Here is a 12,720-nt window from a genome sequence, read left to right as displayed (position 1 = left end):
GTTGTTAACCAGAATTTATGGACAAGCTATTCCTGTGCTATTTGAATATAATTCATACATTTAGGCTAAGGGGAGATCTATAAGTATTCTCCAGCAAAGCCCCAACCTGTGCAATGTTTTCCCAGAAAAGGAGCTGGTGTAACTACCATGGAAAAGGTAAAACCTGACTGCTGGCCTCTGCAGTTATTGTGCTTTCACAAACCCTTCCAACACCTGAAAGCCTCCCAGTGCTCTGGAAGAGGCAGGCCATGAGCTGCCCTAGGTTCACAGCCGGGTGAAATGCTAGCGGAGCCCAAGCCACAGGAGTGCTGTCCCAGAACTCGGCAGGGCAGCTCTCTGCCTTTGCAGGCTGAGCTGGTGAGGAGCTCTGCCTCCCGAGCCCATTCCCGTGGGGGCTCAGCGTGTGGTGCGTGCTGGCCGTGCGAGGTGACGGCTCCCGTGCAGTGCTCAGCCTGCAGGACGTGCCTCCAACACCACTGGCTTTGTCCCCCACGGGAAGAGAGGTGGGGAAGCTGGTTTTGGCCTTTGCAACAGGCAGGCCTCGCAGGATCAGCTGCCGCAGCAACTGGATGTGAGTGCCCTGATTTTGCCTGTGCCCTCCATAACCCCAGGCTGATACATGATGGAAGGTGGTCATGAAATGGCACCTGATTGTGAGACACAACCATCCCACCCCCAGGGAAACCAGGACTGCACTCTCTGCTGTAAACACAGCACTAGGTGAGAGCATTCCAAATGGAATTGAGTGACAGGATTTCCTTGCTCTTACGTCACAGTCCCAACTTTTCACTGTGTCACGTCATAAGTAAGTACGAGAATTTGAGTCTGACTGCAGTTTACCTTCACATAAACTAAGCTTTAATAAGTATCTGATACTTAGACAAAACCCTTTAATACATCAGGAGAAACAAATGGTTTTTTTCTCTGTTATTAGTACCTTTTAGGATATCACACATATCTCTCCCCTAATTTCTTTCTGAAGGCAACACATACATAATTTTGAGTCTCGAGTTTTTTTCTCACCTGTATCTCCTAAGCATGTCTCAGCACTTGGATGGTTGGTGGCAGAGGAGTAATTAATACTTTCCAATAATAAATTATGAATCTGGGGAAGAAAAACTTAAAATATCATCAGCTTCTCAATATTGAACTGCTCCAAGATGCATTTATTTTAGATAGTCCAGGCTGTAACCTTACCTCAAAATACTGAGTCATAAAAACTACTTACATGAACAAAAGTCCCAATTCATTGAAAAAACCTAAAGTCTTCATAAGGTCCTTGCCCTGTTTCCTCCCCTAAAAGGGTTTGTAGTTCCTGCCTCATCACCCACTTCTCTGGCTCACATTTAAGCACCACACTCACCTTTTTATCTCCACCCATGCTTTGCAGTGAATCTTACCATGGCATCCCTTTAAGCAGTACCAGCTGATGGTGCTGAGACCCACTAACTGAAAGATCTTCAGTCTGTAAAGAGCTAAAGAAAAAAGAACAAAACACAATACATGTTAGAAATATATTTTCAGAGACTTGAAGGAAACATTAGCAACTGCTTTCTACCAAGACAACGAGCCATGAGGAAAATACTGAGCTTCCAAAATGGCAAAAATTATGCTCTCACAGGCACAACATCAAGGGAGATTTGTCCTCTGTCCTTGTCTGTAGCACAGATAATGGATTCTTCCAATCCCTGTCTCTCAGCAGCTTCATAGCAGGACATCCCTGCAAGGTCACTAAAAGCTGAATCTCACAGAGAAAAGTCAGTTCTCCACAGTCTTTCAAGAAATCTTTGCAAAAAGGGACAATGCAGCAGAGGAGGGAAAGGAAAACTGCTATAAATATCTGAAAGGGTCGAAATTAAAAGAAAGTTGGAGTTTATCCACAATATCTTTGTGTTGACACTAGATACGCATGCAGGAAAATTTTCCTGACTTTTCTAATAGAAATTACTCCGAAGGAGTAAATGCTTTGTTTCAGTCTCATTTTGTCATGCCCATAAACATTCCAGAGATGAAAGGTACCTGGCTGAATTCGGGTAAAAATAGATGGGATTTTGAAAAGCGGGAAGAAATGCCTGGGAAAAGTCACCTACATATGCCAATGGATAACCCCCACATTACCCTTTAAAAGGTCATCTGATAAACATCAACATTGGGCTTTTCTCACAAACCCAACACCTAAAATTGCTTCAGGCTACTGTAATATGGCATGAGAAGTTAAATTAGAAGCATGTATTTGGTAATAGCACCTCTGAGAGGGAGTCTTCAAAAGCCTGTGCCCCCATTAAAGGATTAGAAGTCCAGCGCACATATCAGCAACTGCTCTCCATCCAAAGAGAAACAGAACAGGAGACAGAAATCAGCATTTTGTTCTGATTAGCTTCTTTGATTGATGTAATGTCTTAATTACCTTTTTTTTTTAAAAAAACATTGCTGCAAGCTTGCCACTAAGGGAAGTACTATAAAGAATACCACTATGAAGCAGAGATTTCAAAGCTCTCCCTTATGTCTCGTGGGTCTGGTAGTGACCTTCCCAGAATATTTGGTGGTAAGACACACAGAATAAAGCAGTCTCCAACCAGCTGGTAGTCTTGGGTCCAACTGTTTTCAGGGGTACCCAATACCCAAGTTACAGACTTCGAGGTAAAATCATTCAAGAATAAGAATGGGATCATTAAATACTTCTGGAAATGTGCTAATTCTGTATGAAACAATGCAAGATATATTAAAAAAGAAGCAGGGATAATTAGTCAGTACATTCAAAAGCACTTCCTTGTTGTTTGGGCAAATTTCCCTTCTGGAAGCAAATCCATTCAATTTTCCCGGAGTGCCAACATTTTGAGGTTATCTGCCCCAAAGGCAGATAGATCAGATTGTTCAAGAAATAAGGATGAAGGCATAGGGCACACCCTAAAGACTGAAGACTGGCTGAGAAATTGGAGAGTTTAAGGGAAAAGAACTTCTCTGTCTCAAGGTCACTGATGGTTTTAGGATGTTTTTAAATGGGGAAGAATACTCCTAACCACAGTTTTTTATAATTTTGGTTTTTCTCTTGCTCCTGACTCAAAGTTCAGGGCATCTCTCCATTTTCCAAGTTAGAGCTCTGAGTTATGCTCTGGCACTTGTGGGTTTTAAGAAAGCATAGATGGAAGGAAAATTTTGCTCCGATTTTGATAGCCTCTTGCGGCCAGTCAGAAAATCTTCTGCACATGGGTTTTCATAGGATTTCCTGTTTCATCCCAAATTCATCTTTTCAGTTCACAAATCAGGAAACAAAATTTCCTCAGTGCTGGCTGAACAATTCTTGCCCAAGAACTGGTGATCAGGCTCTGCACACCTTTTACCAGATTTCAGGATTTGTGGGGGGTACAGCCGTAATTTCTGAATCTGTCAGAGGTGAGCAAGGCATGACAGAACTGGCCTTGCCTTCAAACAGACACAGTGACTTTGAACTCCTAAATTTTCTCTCTCTAAAGTCCTAAGTTATCCTCATGGGTTTTCTCTCCTGGATTCATGAGAGCAGTAGAGTAGCTCAATTGAACTTTCTTTCCCACCTCCCACTGAAGAGGGACATTTCTGAGCCCATTTTTCCTAGTATTTCTGTGTTTAACAGGTCCCACCCCCACGGACTCCTATCTTAAGAGCATACAAGCAGGAGCAGGCTGCTGCAGCAGGAATCCAGAAGCTGGAGCTGTCAAACAGAGCCTTATTAGATACCAAAGGGGCTAATAAAAGAATGGGTGTTTGTTGTATTTCTGGCAGGGATGGTTGCTGAAAAGCCTGGAGAGGAGGATCCGAGACACCTCAGCCCCCAAGTTCCGATGGATGTATTTCTAGTTGATCAATCTCTCCGTCTTTGTGCCTGAGCTACTTCCCACTTCAGGCCTCTGACAGCTGGACAAAGCAGGGTTTGAGCCGTGCCTTGCTCTAAGTAAGTGTGGAGAGATGTTTTCAGCCTGACCTTGCCAAATCAGCCCCAGGCTTGGGGCTTTTGCTGAGGTCCAGGGAAGATTTTCCCACTGAATCGCAAGTGGCAAAAACGAATTCTGTCCAGAGCAATGTGCTGGAGTACTGAAGTGACAAGTGTTTGGGGAGACAGGAATCTACCTTATGCTCTGCAGAGCCTTTAGCTTCATAAAGCAGAGGAAAATACTTGTATATGTTGATTTGGTGGGGGTGGGGATTGTTAAAAGCTAATTATAATTTGAGAAACAGAAGGAGTATATTTAAGCACACTGAACATATTCACGATTATCCTTCTATATTAAAGAGATAAAATTTAGCAAGAGCAAATGTGGGCTTTGTTTGGCTTTTTGTTCTCAAGTTCTCATATTTTCTTAAAGACCATCAGATAATGAGACGTGGAAGCACACATACAGATATAACAGAATATAACAACAGACAGGAAAAGCAAATCTTCCACATTAAAATACTTTTGTGCATTTTTCCTCTCGATTTTTTTTCTCCTGTTCTTAAAACAATAAAAAACCCAATTCAAATAATGGCAAACTCCCTTCAGGATTTCCATTCCATACAACAACAGTTCCCCTCCCTCACTTGTTACCCTGCTCTCTGTTTCTTCCCTCTAGTCAGAATTGTTGCTATGCTAAATAATTAAAACGTCACTGGCCTTTTCCTAATCACTTTTTACACCCAGGACTGTTTTATTTCATAGATTTCCCTGAGTATTTTTACTTTCCTGAGAAAATATTTTGCATGAGTGTGTCATATGTTAATGATAAATATAGTGGGTGATATTTCATAGAGTCAATAATGGGCCTTTTAAGATATTGCAGAGAATTTCTGTTCCGCTTTTAAATAGCAACTCTTCCATAATTATAATGATGACAACAACAACAACAACAATAATAATAATATTGTAAGTCCTTTACCCAGAGTACCGGCTTGTGTCAGAGATGGAGAGAGATTAATTAATCATATTCATGTCCTCCTTTCTCCACAGGAGTAGAAAAGGTGTGACAACAAATCATGCTTCAAGACTTGCTCTCTTCAGCCCTCTCTTCAGCTGTCCATAGTTCATATTTGGGAATAGAACAGAGCAAGCAGCCAGGCACCTTAGCTTGTACTGCTCAGTACCAGTCTGGCTCCACATTCCTGATTTCCTGGTAATGCTCAATCAGGCATGATTGCAAAGGGGAGCCTGGAATGAGTAAGAGAAAAATGAGATGTCAAATCTTGCATTTGCAGGATTTAGCAAAGTGTGTAAATAAGTTATGGCATTGATATCCTGACAGATTGCTCAGCCAGGGGACTGGAAATGGAAAATGAAAAGCCTATTGATTAAATAATTTTTAAATCTAACAGTGGTTTTAGTAGCTTAATACCCTCTTACACAGAATCAAAATTTTTCTCCCCTAGGCAAAGCCTCAACTTATACATATGCTCAAGTTCTCCACCTTAGCCAGTCAGGCCTTGTTTGCTTTATGCAGGGGGAAGCTGTGACGCTGATTTCAAGAACCGTGCCGTGTGCCAAAGGCCAAGAATCCCAGATTATCCTACAGAAGTCAGTTCCCAAACTCCCTCCCGGCATATTAAACAGCGACATGTTCAAACAGAGCAGTGCAAGGGAAAAGCCAAAGGAGCCCTTGTTGGCTGAGCACGCCCATAAATGTGCCTCCACCAGCTCCTGTGATCAGCTTTCCCAGCACAATCCTCCGCTGGCCCCCTGAGAGCTGGAATTGTACTGATGTCAGAAACCCACTGCCCCACACAGGGCTTCTTCACCAGATTTCTGTTAGGGGAGCAAGAAACTGCAGCCCTTTTTGGGACTTTTCTCTGCAGCAGATAACTGAGACCAACCTTCAGTAGGTGGAATGTGGGCTCAGAAGATGCAGGTTCCAGGTCCAGGCCTGTTGCTGACCTACTGAACAACACCAGACAGGTCACTTCATGCCTCTGTATAATGCACACAATGATACTGGGCTCCTCTGTGAAGTGCTTTGAGTCTCACTGGGAGAAAAAGTCTGTAAGCCCCCCAAATCATTAATGAATAATGAATTACAGGGATGACAGTACATGAAATGTGTAACAAAAAGCCATTTAAAATCTCAGTGCATGGCAAGTTACCAAAACATGGGTGACCTGGAGGCTCAATTCTCATAATTCTTCCTCTCATCTAATAAAATGGCTTTTTGAAGTCTGGACAAGTGAAAATGGACTTACTAATTGCATTGTGCTCATTTCTAGATGGAAAGATTAATCACAGGAGCCAGGTGGGGGTTTTTTTGGCTCTTGACTGATTTCGTCTAAGTGGTCAGGGACATTAGTAGGATGTATTAGTGGGAATCACTCAGCAATACCAGTTCTGTCTGAATCAGATAAGAAAAAATTAGTTTTTTGCTCTTTCTGGGCTTGATCCTTTTGCAGGTTCAACTCTTTCAAATGTAGATCAGGTTGATCCTAAATCCACTACGCCGTGTTTAACTCTGGAGCCACTTCTCCTACCTGATGACTTCAGACTTGGGAGTGGGTCTGTCTGCCTGCTCAAACCCGAGGTGGGAGAGAAGGTGGCTGCTGTGGTGGGATTCTCCCTGGCACTGAGCTACTCCAACAAAAACGCAGAGCCCGAGTGCTCTGCTCCGTGGCTTTGTGTGCGATCTGGCTGTGTGGAGGGGTGCCTTTCAGCGTGCTTTTACATGTGGTTTGGCCATGCTGAGGCTGTTTCACAGCTTGCTTTTACATGTGGTTTGGCTGCAGCCAGGCTGATTTACTGAGAGTCTTTACATGGAGCTTGGCTGTGTTATACTGAGGTCTGCATGTTTGGGATTTTACTACTCCTGCACTAAGACAGGGCAGGTCTTAATTCTGTAGAACAATTTAGATAAAGTGAGAAGGCAAACCCAGCCTGGCACTGCTCCCTGCAGCACCATAATAAAAATCCTCAAGCACTGTAATGTCCCAGCTTCCTCCAACACAACCCGGGCTCCTGAAGTTGAATGTTTTCTGTTTTAGATGCAGGGGATTAGATGCAAATCCTTCCCTCCATTTCAGAGCTGGGATCCAAGTGGCTTTCAGCCACGTCAGCTGCTCCACCTTGGTGTGGGTTGAATGTATAGTCAATAATATATTACATAAAGAATGAGAATTATTAAACCTTTTCATAACCAGCAATCTATAATCAATATTTCTCCAGGCAGTTTTAGCTGCATGCCTGTTAAAGTAACAAAACTCCCTGAAATTGTTATTCCTGACCCACACAAAACATGCTGGCAAACTTTAATGAGTAACTCTGAGGTATAAACATGGAAGTGTTATTTTGATGCAAAGATTCAGGCATGACTTTTGTCTGACATTAGCTCCTTTTGAAACACTTGTCCACAGGTTGGCCCTTTACAAACCGTAATAACTTCTGTCTCTGTAGTATTAATCAAGCTAATTCCTTACAGAGAAATAGGATTATTCACTAATTTTTCAGTCTCACTCTTCTCTCCCCTGTACATCTCTGGTTTTCGTTGCTTGGATCAAAATTCCCATTACCTGCAATTTTCTTGTTTTATGCTTCCAATGCAAGATGGAAAAAAAACCTTCCAGGCTTCCTATCACATAGCTGCCAGTACTGTTCTAATTTTGATTTTCCTTCCTCTTATGTGCAGTGACTTGGATTTACATGGACACAGGTTTTATATCAATTGTCTCATAACTTGTCTTTACTTTTGCCTGTCAGGTCTCAGAGGAGATAAGGCTGGGAAGGAAAGTAAAGGGGGAATTACAGTTATAGTGAATTCACTTCCAAGAGTCCACCTAGAGAGAGAGATATAATTTCCAGATGCTATTGCAGGACTTAGCAACTTAACAGGGCATTAGATGTCACTTAAAACTTTTAATCTCATACCAGGGACTGAGCTGCAAAAATAGTCCAATGAGCAGAATACTGTAATAAAGCAAAGAAAATGCTACTCAGTGAGCAAGTTTTCTAGAAACAACCATGCTCAGCAGATGAATTAGAAAAGGCAGAACAAATCCTTTCACCTTTGGTCAGTTCTTGAAGCAGTAATCTTAATGAATCATCAGAAAAAACCAAATATTTCCTCAGTGAAAATGTGAAGGAAACACTCCAGCCATTAATGTATTGACACAGAAAGAGCATTTGATATTAAAAATTTTTAAATGCTTGTGTCTATTTGCTTTTTGTAGATTTTGCCTTTTGGTTAAAGTGTTCTGCATCCAGTCCCACTGCTGTGACCTGGATGAGAGCAGCATCTTCCAAGGAAGCTGAGGAACTGAGCACAGCATGTCTGGATGTCACTGTATTTTACCTTTTGTATTTTCTCTCAGCTCAGAAAGCTTGATACTACCTCTGTTTCCTGAGTCCAGAGTGGATTTGCAGAATTTCCTCTTCCTGGAAGAAAGATGGAAAAAAATGTTTAGAGGAGCATTTTACTTAATTCCATGAAATAAAATTTTTGATGATCTAAATGCATCTCTTTTGGTTTTGGAACTGAGATTTTATTTTAAGTTACCATTTATAGAATTTACAATTTCAGTTCAGTTTTCATAAACAGGTACAAAAATTCATAATAAAAAGTATTTTCGTTGAAAATACGATACGCTTTTAGTAGAAGAGATGCACTTCAGATCACTTTCCTTTTTTCTTTTTTTTTTTTTTTTGTTTGGTAGAGTTCATGACTTGCCGTGTGATGAGGGGACACTGGAATTTAACAGCTTTAACCATGTTTAATTTATCTTTGTGATCATCTGTAAACAGGAGATGGAGACACCTGGGCCATGGACTTGTAAAACACAGTAAGTAACACTGGCGAGGAAACCTGTGCAGTCCTCTCAGACCAAATTCCTGCCTAAGCCTCTGAAGATAACAGTCAAATTAAGCTGTTTCTTCTGCTAAAAAATGTATTAGCACCATTGGAGGCAGAAAGGCTCAATATTCCCTGTGGGCTCCAGCTATGAGTTAATGCTTTCCAAACCCTTCCACGTGTTGGCTGAAATGAAGCCAGGGTTTCTTCACCACTGTTATCATATCAGGTTTAATCAGAGTCCAGCATCTGAAGTACAAGGATTTGTTTTCAAATTAACCACATATTGCATCTCTTTGATCAGAAACTTTTACTGCCACTTGTTTATTGGATCCTCAGGAGATGGATTTGGAAGTTTAAAAAGTTCAAAATCAAGAGTTTCAGAGTTCTCTCCCAAAACCTAGAACTTCTCATTGTTAGGTTTGTCTCCTGACTAAGAAAAGATAAAAGGCCTTTTAATTTATTTTGGAAAAAAAAGTAATGACTTTTCCCTCAAGAATGTCATTCCAATCTACACTCGCAGAACTGCTGGTAGCAAGCCTGGGATACAGCAGAAGAGCTGCCTAAAACAGAAGCAAAGTTTCTTCAGTTTTGCACCTTTTGTGGGTTCTGGTCTTTTCCTTGTAGGTTTTCAGAGATAATGAACGAAAAATTGGCCCCTTGTCCTTGGAGTGGATATGCCCTCAGCTGCACTTACCAACACCTGGGATCAGGGCTCTGCCATGCCGTGTCTTTGCCAGCAAGGGAGGCAGGGAACAAGGGTGCCACAGGCAATGCTGAATCTTTCAACGATGAAATGAAAACGAAGATGAGAATGAAGAGCAAATTCAACCTTGGGAGAATGGACATCCCTAATCCCTGACAGAAATAAATGAGATAATGCCTTTTCCATGTACTGCTGTGAGACACGGGCTGAACTGGCTGCCACGGCATTTCTCCAGCAGCCACTGCTCCACAAATAACAAACTCCATCCACTTATGAGCCACTTATGGAAACTTACCAGAAGCACAAAAAGATTGTTTTCCTCTCCTTCTACCCAGTCAACCCTCCTGCTGGACACAACAGCTCTGCACACCCACATACAAATGCCTGTTGCTGCTAATAGAATGTATCGCTGAATTCCAATGACCAAACATCCCAGCATCTCCAGCATCAGAGGAGCAGCTCACCATGAACTGGTGTTTTGCACTGACCACTTAAAATGCTATAAAGATACTGAATCCCAGGAGCTTAGGGGAAAAAAACCCCAAAGGTGCCATGTCAGTAGATGAACTCAGATTTTAAGAGCTTTCCCTATTATTTTTCTACTCATTAATGAGTAGAATCAGTCTGTATAGAACTGACTTCTTTCCTAAGTGCCAAACTGCTCTGGACCCTGCTGTTGATCGAGGACTTTGAAGAAATCCCTCTTCTCTCCCTGTTCCTTTGCCTACAGAACATGAATTTGGTCATAAGACTAATTCTTATGTTGAAGAGAAGTTCTTCACTCTTCTCAGCATGGTTTGAGAGTGAAGAATACATTGAGAAGGGTTACCCCTGTCTTCAGGGTGAGGTTCCTAAATTATAATCAGGAGAAGAAAGACTTTGCCACCAAATAATGTAAAGTGCAACTAATGAAATAGAGGAAGGAATTGAGGCAGGAGACCCAATTTCTGGAGATTCCATAATAATAATTATGGAATGATTCATTACTGGGGATAAACCACAATGAAGGTGTTTGTAGATGTGACTAATAATTCTAAAAATGCTTCACCATGCTCATTTTATTGGATTGAAGAAAGGGAGATGCAGGAACCACAGAGCTGTAAGGACTAAGTAAGAGCCAAGCAGTTACATGCATAAATGCCAAAAAAAGTCTTCTAATCTAGAGAGAGTTACAGATTCTGCCTTTTCCCCTGTTACTTCTGGCCTCATGGACAGTACAAATTAGCAGTTAATGGAATTGTTACTGCAGCACCTGGAGACCACGTAGCGTGCCACTGGAGAGAATTCCCAAATGAAACTATGTACTTTGGCTCTATAACCAAAGTAATATCACAGGCTTCAGGCCCTCCTGTAATGCACAAGAAAATCTCACTGAATTTTCTTGCAAACCACCGTATTTCTGGAACTGGGATGTTATCTAGCTGAGCAATTATTAGAATTCCTCGGATAAAAATCAACTAGAATAAAATTCTTTGTTAGTGGTGTTTTCCTCCTTCTCTAGGTTTTCTCTTTTCCTGTGATTTTTAACAGCAGTCAGTACTCATTATAAAGTTTTTCACCAGCACTTAAGCCTCAGTGCTGAAACCTGAACAGGCAACAATCTGCAGAGAGAAAACCCCACACATGCAGAAACACTGGGGCCTGCCTAACCTAGCTGGAAAACTCCTGAGGCAAAGGAAAGAGGGAATCTAGGTGAAAAAAACTGCCTGTGGCAGCATATCCCATTGGAAAATTCAGGTTTCACATCTGCCTTGGTTGGCTTATAAATAAAACAATAAAAAAAATTCAACAGTTTGCTATCCTAGTCTTACCCAGTTGCTCATGTCAGAAATTTAGTAGCATTAATAGAGAGTTTTTTTGACTGCTGAAGAAAGTTTCCCATGACTTACGCCGGTGTGCACTCAAACAAGAACTCTGAACATAGTCCGTGTTTGAGGCAAAGAGAAAAATGAAAGTGCTTCAAATCAAAGCACAGGATGGCTGTGCTTTGATTTAAAATTCATATATAAATGGATTTTTAATTTGTGAAAGCCCTGGACAAGATGCAACATGACCCTCCACAGAATTGTTCCTAGGCTTCAGTGGTGAGCTCCTGATTACAATGGTTCCCATGTTGCACCAAATTTCAGTGCAATTTTGAGTGTGGGCTTCCAACAAAAATCACCATGTCTGCAGGTAATCCTGAAATACATCTTAATAAATCACAGCCAGTATTGAGTCAAAAAGGGGGAAGAGAGAACTTCTCACCAAGTTGCAACCAGTAGCCTTGAAAGTGAAATATTCCTGCTAAATTCCCACTAAATTTTCTCCTGTGAGCAGCCTACATTGAGTCTTGTAGATAAGGGAGTCATTGCTTCAATTGGATTAAATAGTTGCATCAAATTTGATTTACATTCTGGAGAGCTAAAGAAAATAACTGTTTCTTTCATTAGCCATACAAGGAGCAGATTTCTCAGTTGGATGTCCTACATTTCTCACTTCTCAACAACTTAGTTGTAATATATTGTCTTTTCCTCCTACTTAGATATTATTTCAATCATTTATCAATTTAATTAATAATTGGTTGATAATTGTCCACATAATCTCTGTATGGAGACAGTCAACCCTCTTCTGACATGTTTTAGGCTTTACCATAAACTTGGAGGATTTGGGGTTTTTCCCCCTCACCAGAAGCAAAAGTAGTTTTTCTGTCACTGTGAATAAATGCACAAAGGTTTAAAAATGTCCTCTTTTGGCCATTGAGTGGTTTATCAATGCAACATTTAACACTATAATACAAGATTTGAGACTAGTCTTAATTTTGGGCCCATCAGACTTATGGGGACTAGTTAGCATTGGCACCAGATGGATTTGGGTCAGGGAAACCTTAGGAGAAGCCAAAGCCTGCCTTCACAGAAAGGTGAAGGGAGCACCTTTTTTTTCTTTTCCTTCACTTTATAGCCTTCTCTAGATTCATAAGCAGAAGTGTATAAGTTGTATATTCTTTTGTCTTGCCAAAATCTGTTAACAGACGTCTATTGTGTGTGTAAATATCCTACCTTTTAAGACATACTATTCAAAATTTCCAGGAGGTAAAGAAAGGAAAAGAAAAAGGTTGCTTTTCACAACCAAGGACTAGAAGACATAAAATTAATTGCCAATGCTAAGTAGAGGTGAGTCCACATAAGTATGATGGGCCCAACCTTAGGGGGCAGGTCACAATTCTTACATTCTAGGGTTAAAAGGTTGCATTGATAAGCAACTCCA

The 12,720-nt window shown here is 41.2% G+C and overlaps 1 long non-coding RNA gene across 1 annotated transcript; it reads right to left on the bottom strand.

The window, feature by feature from the left end:
• Nucleotides 1-5,067: 5,067 nt before the first annotated feature.
• LOC311154774 lies at nucleotides 5,068-8,351 on the bottom strand. The gene is made up of 3 exons (XR_014616220.1): nucleotides 8,274-8,351; nucleotides 5,818-5,878; nucleotides 5,068-5,158 (listed from the first exon to the last, which is right to left on the bottom strand). It is a non-coding gene; the product is annotated as an uncharacterized lncRNA (long non-coding RNA).
• Nucleotides 8,352-12,720: the final 4,369 nt, after the last annotated feature.

Source organism: Fringilla coelebs, assembly GCF_963513975.1.
Source record: "Fringilla coelebs genome assembly, chromosome: 6".
Lineage (NCBI taxonomy): Eukaryota > Metazoa > Chordata > Aves > Passeriformes > Fringillidae > Fringilla > Fringilla coelebs.
This window is presented reverse-complemented; position numbering and strand designations above follow the sequence as displayed.